We start from the raw sequence: 6,000 nt of genomic DNA, 5'->3' as shown, positions 1-6,000 counted from the left end.
CGAATATACTCGCACCCCGGAACTTCACACAGCCATGACCATCTCACTTCCCACACCTCATCATCCCCTAAATATATTTCATGTACTTACTTTAAATCTTCATTTATTAATTAATAGTGTATATATATATACGGAAAGGGAAACTAGATTGTGTACTTACAATAGAACAAAGTGTTAAATTAAAATGATATCTCTCATTATTTAGAGTGTCTGGAATATAACATTTCTATAAGTTGATTAAAGCAATCTAAAATGATGATTTTAACTTCTATATTTAGTGTAATGCCGTACATTTGTCACACGTAACAAAATAACACCTGTACCCGTAAGACTTAAGTTAATTAATGCCTCCAAGTCTAGTTGACAGGAATAATTACTTTAAGTAATTAATATATTCATCAAACAGCGAGTGCTTAGTGGCAAGTTTTAATGATAAAATCGTGTACACTTTTTTTCATTATATCACCAAATGGCACTGTCTGACTCAATATAGTTAATTAAATATTACCCTAGTGTTAAAAATATGATTACTAGACCACGCTGTATTTTGGCAAAACTATTTAATCATTTCATATACACACACACACATACAAATACATTGAAGGTAATTAACGGTAAAAATAAAACTAAAATATTCATACATTTTTAAACATTTACGTTATTAAAACTGCATACCTAGGTACTAACTTTTTTATGTTATATAATTTTTATTTTTTATAACAAACAATCAGTTAGGTACATAATATTATTACAACGTTTTTCTTAGCTATAGATCTACCATCGTAAGTTGGCGGCCGGTCGAATTTGAAACTAAAATTGTTTATCGAGGATAAATTTGTTACAAATGCCATTTAATTTTACAACATGTTTGGATTGCATAATATTTGTACAGAAATCTACTACCAATAAAAAATTATAAATTACCATTGTTTGTTAGTTATGGTAATATTCTCAATGTCATACTACCGCCCTCCCTGAAACGCCAATTTATGATGGTAGATCTATAGTATTCTTATTTGTCCGGTACATATCAAGCAATCAATTTTTAACTAAATTCCCGACTAGCTAGACATTTGAAATTTTTATAATATATAAGAACACAATGCCAATGCATTTTTTAAATACGTTTAGCCATCTTTAAGTAGAATCGAATTTATTTTCAGTTAATTCTGTTTTGTAAGAAAAGTTATTTCGACACCATTATCGGTTGCTAGGGGTCCTAGCAACTAAATTAATAATATATACGTGCGTTACTATGGAAATCAATATGACATGTCAAGTACAAATTTATTTGATCGTTTAAGCTAGTCAGGTCAAGTTTATATGGTTCAACAGGATTTAAAAACATTGTATATAAAAAGTTCTTTTTATCTTATACTTATTTAAATTATAGGTAGGTATAGATAATTATTTAATTATAATATAATTATAGTAATATTAATTAAAGAGTAAAACAAAAGTGGGAAAATGTGTACAATTAACGATAGAAGTACACAATATATGTATAAAATTATAAAATATTGATGATATACTAGGTTTCCCTAAGCATATAAAATACCTCCTCCAGTCTCCTGGATACCTCAAGAGTACTTAAAACAGCGACTGCATTACCTCTTTGGATTTCCATGTTTATTCATTGTCTCAGGTACTAAATTGAAAGGCACTCACCTGTTTTATTAATCAAGCGACGACCGATCTCAGTCACTGTCTTCAAAGCAGACGGTCTGCAAGGTCCAAATGTTTCGAAATTAGATGACACACAGTCGTATTCTTTGGCGGAACGTATTGCGTAAAATTATATTTTTGGAAAATTAAAAATTATAATACTTTACTATAATTATAACAATATGGTTGGCAACACTAAGACCATTACCATTTTTTCGATCTACTTAGCGACCTCAATTGTCTTGTCTGCTTTCTTATTCATTGGTTTATTTTGCGATCTTTCCGCGTTATGCCCAACATGAACCTTTCAATGCCACGTTGCGCTAATCATTTTTAAAAACATTTTTATTAGCTCGTATTATTATTTTTACGGTGGTTGTTTATACAGTACAAATCTTGCAATCGATTTGTAACTAACTTCCCGACTAGCTAGACTTTCGAAACTTTTAGAATATATCAGAACACGATGCCAATGAATTCTTTAAATACTTTTAGCCATTTTTAAGTAGAATTGAATTCATTTTCAGTTAATTCTGTTTTCTATAAAAAGTTATTTCGGAGGAAATCCGTAATCCAGTCCACTATTATTGGTTGCTAAGTGGGTGGTCCTAGCAACGAAATTATTAATATATACATGCGTTACTATGGAAATAAAAATGACATTTCTTTTTTCTAAATTTGTTTGTTTGTTTATTTTTTATTTACTTCATATCAAGTACAAGTTTGAGCACATTGAGCAAATTAATTCAACAGAAAATTTAAAAACGTTATATATTAGGTATAAAAAGCTATTTTTATCTTGTAATTATTGTTTCAAATGAATAAGACTGAGCGTTGGTAACATAGATAGGTGAAATACTTAACACTTAACTACTTAACAATGGGAGGTCACTTTTGAAGATACCATTCAGGCGCCCAAATGCACTCCATACCAGTTTCGTTCTGCGAGCATTCTTGTCATACATACCCACCACTAACTTATATGCATAGTAAAAACTATAAAAATTACTTTGAAATATCTATGTTAATATTTTTTGTTATCGTAATACTCGTATCTCCAAAACATTCGCATCGACTTCCTGGAATAGATGTTTTTCTTTAAGTATTTTTCTAATTGGATAATAATGCCGTACTTCTTATTAACCACGCTATTTATACAAGAGGGGGACAAATTTCCTAATGATGTTTTAATATGAAGAGAAAGGAAATTTTAATGGTAAAATCGTTAGGAGTAGGAAAATATTTGAAGTTAGTAAGTTGAATTAGTCTGCTGTATATAAAAATTCGAGGCATTTTTTTTACAAATTAAAAACGATATTCTATAAAAAAATATTGATTTTTTCATTTTATATTGAATAAATGTTTTATGGTTAAGATTTGTCTTCAATTTGTACACTTTCGTGTTATTTCGTGTGTTGTCTTTTGCGGTATCCATAAAAAGAAACAATAGTTGAATATACAAACAAATGTTTCTTTATTTCCGACGATGACCGCTTCAGTGAAACGGCAAACAATTTTCAACTATAGGTGCGACGAAATTTCGGACTGGCTAGCAATCGGAGAGCGAAAGTCGAGCTGTAAATACGTCAATTTGTTTTCTGATGGCGACGAGGGAAGTAATTCTTAAATCGTGTAAAGATGACTAAAAAACTTTACTCATTTACTTGAAAAAGAAAACATTTCAATGAATATATTATTATTATTAGTAATAGAACAATAAACATAACATTAAATGGACGCATGTTGACTTTTTATGACAAATTATGTTTTGTTCTGCACGCGTCATTTGCATTATCTTCGCTTCGCGTAGTCACGATCGTTTTAGACCGTGCCCCAGCTGAAATATAGCCTTAATAAGTACATAACTAGAGCATAATATACTACCTCAGTGTCTTTTGCCAAAAAGTTGTTTAGTATTTCGTGAGATATTTTGAGGTAAATTTCGTGATTATTATACATAGTTTCGAGAGTAAATTGCTTCTTTTATAATATTGGGTAGTCGTTGATGACATGCCCCACTGTTTGAAGCATGTAGCAATCATATGGGTAGGAATCATCGTCCGTCAATTTATTTAAATCTTTTTACATATACTCTCAGTGCTCCATGACCTGTTAGTAGATGTTTTTATATTTCTGGCAAAAGTGGTAGCATAGATTATGTTTGGAATTAATTTCCTCTGTTTTATAGCTCTGCTGTGTATTTGTGTAGTTTTTTCGGGGGAAGTGTGTGTAAGCTGAATATTTTTGTCTGCTATGGACTGTGGCTTGTTTAGCGTATTTATCAGCTTTCTCGTTTTCAGCTATCCCTGTATGAATTTCCCAGAAGAATCTAGGGCCCAACCCTATTGTGAAATTAAAATTTCTTAAATAAAACTTAAGTTAATATTATTATGTAGTATTTATTGTATTTTCTTTTGTAAAATAAATACTGTGATGGATATTTTAACGATAATATTAAATATTTTGTAAGATCTCTCAAGAAATAATTAATGTTTCTTCAATGAAATCATCAAAGACTTTATCAGTCGATCAAATTTAATTTCTCAATAAATATTATTAGCCCATTTAATTATGATTTATCAGACATTACTCTGTCTAAGAGAAAAACCATCAGTTACCATTATGCTATTATTATGAAGTGAGTTCTAGTAAGTCGCTGTCGGTGTTTGAAGTTCATTTAATCAAGATAAATCAAAGGGACGTGCCGCAATTTTCAATTTCAGATCAATTTGATAAGGAGGCCTCGAAGGTTGTGTTGTGGGAAGGCTCTATAAGGCATCCGACCAACCCTGTGGTTAGCGTGAAGCGTGTACTCCGAGGCGACAAGTTTCGAAAACAGGCATTCGAGTTGATTTATTTAGTACGACTACAAATTTATGCCACATCAACGATGAACTTGAATTAATCAAAATTACCAAGGAAATATATATATTTTTTTAAACACCTTCTTTACCTTTATGTTTATTTTTTATTTCTGTATTATATTTTTTATAATATCAAATTTATTATAACATGACACTTAATCGATTTTAATACTACAAATGTAGTGTATGGATATCTGAGTAATTTTTGAGGAGCGATTTTGATAGAGATTATACTAAAAATATTTGGGTATCAAAAGTCACTTTAAACCAAGTGAAAATCGTTGATAAAATTTACTGTTGGTGTCATAACTAATATTTGTCAATGAACAATGTGAGTTCTGTCATCAACGACTTTCTAACTAATCAGGTAGCTTTATTTCTCATGGTATACTATGTGTTTGAAGCCTTTTGAGTACTATGTATATTTAAAAAAAAATATATATATAAATCGACTCACTCACTCATTAATATATTTATATATTTAAGAGAGTTCAATTATTTTCTTCCAATAACAAAAAACAGTACTCTGGTGATTTTTTACGATTATCTCAAAACTCGATTTTTGGAATATGTGAGTTATGACTCAAGACAATTCATCTGTCCGTTTATTCAGTTTCACAAACTAATACATTTTAAAACCAATTACATTGGTGGGTTAAAAAGCGCATGCCTAAAAATTGAACAAATTCTGTGTCAATAATTTTTAACTATATGGTAGGATGTGTAGATAGAAAAGCACGGGCCTAGAAATTGAATAATTAATAATACGAATCAGTCTATTTATTCAATATATAAGTACAGTTAAGTACCTTTCTATAATAATTTACCTGTATCATAATCCATCAGAAAAATACTAATGAAATTTGAGCATGGAAATTAATAAATGAAGGTGTAAAAATTCAATGTTTGTTGTTTACGGGTCCAAGTCCCATTCGGTGCTAATAAATTTTTCAAAAAATACATATTATGTTTCCATGATGTTATGAAAAATTCATTATATTCAATAAAACATAATGTATAATTGTGAATATTTATAGATATTCAATTGAAAACAAAAATAATTTAACTGCAGTTAAATATTTTGATATTAGTTATTTATATTTTACAAACATGTAAGGTATGAGTTTTAAGAATTTTGAAATGATAAGATATATGAATACTTACTTATTTATTATTTGGCGCTACAGATCATCTAAATCCATGGCCGACTGCATAAGCATCCTTTAGGAATATCTATCTCGAGCTCTCTCTCTCCAGTTGGTCACACTCTGACTCTCTGCGTCCCTCGTCACGTTATTTTCCTATTTCCTCCGGAGTGATAGAAGAACAGAGTTTCTTCATAAACTTCATGCTGAGCTCTAAATTAATTACATCTAACAACGAGACCGGCCCATTTGAATTTTTGCACCCTCAAAAAATAATGAATAGATGATTATATTATAAAACTGTATTATCCGTAATATTGGTACAC

This window comes from Rhyacophila brunnea, unplaced genomic scaffold (genome assembly GCF_057557595.1).
Source record: "Rhyacophila brunnea isolate RB1 unplaced genomic scaffold, BYU_Rbru_1.0 scaffold_20, whole genome shotgun sequence".
NCBI classification, from domain to species: Eukaryota; Metazoa; Arthropoda; class Insecta; order Trichoptera; family Rhyacophilidae; genus Rhyacophila; species Rhyacophila brunnea.
This window is presented reverse-complemented; position numbering follows the sequence as displayed.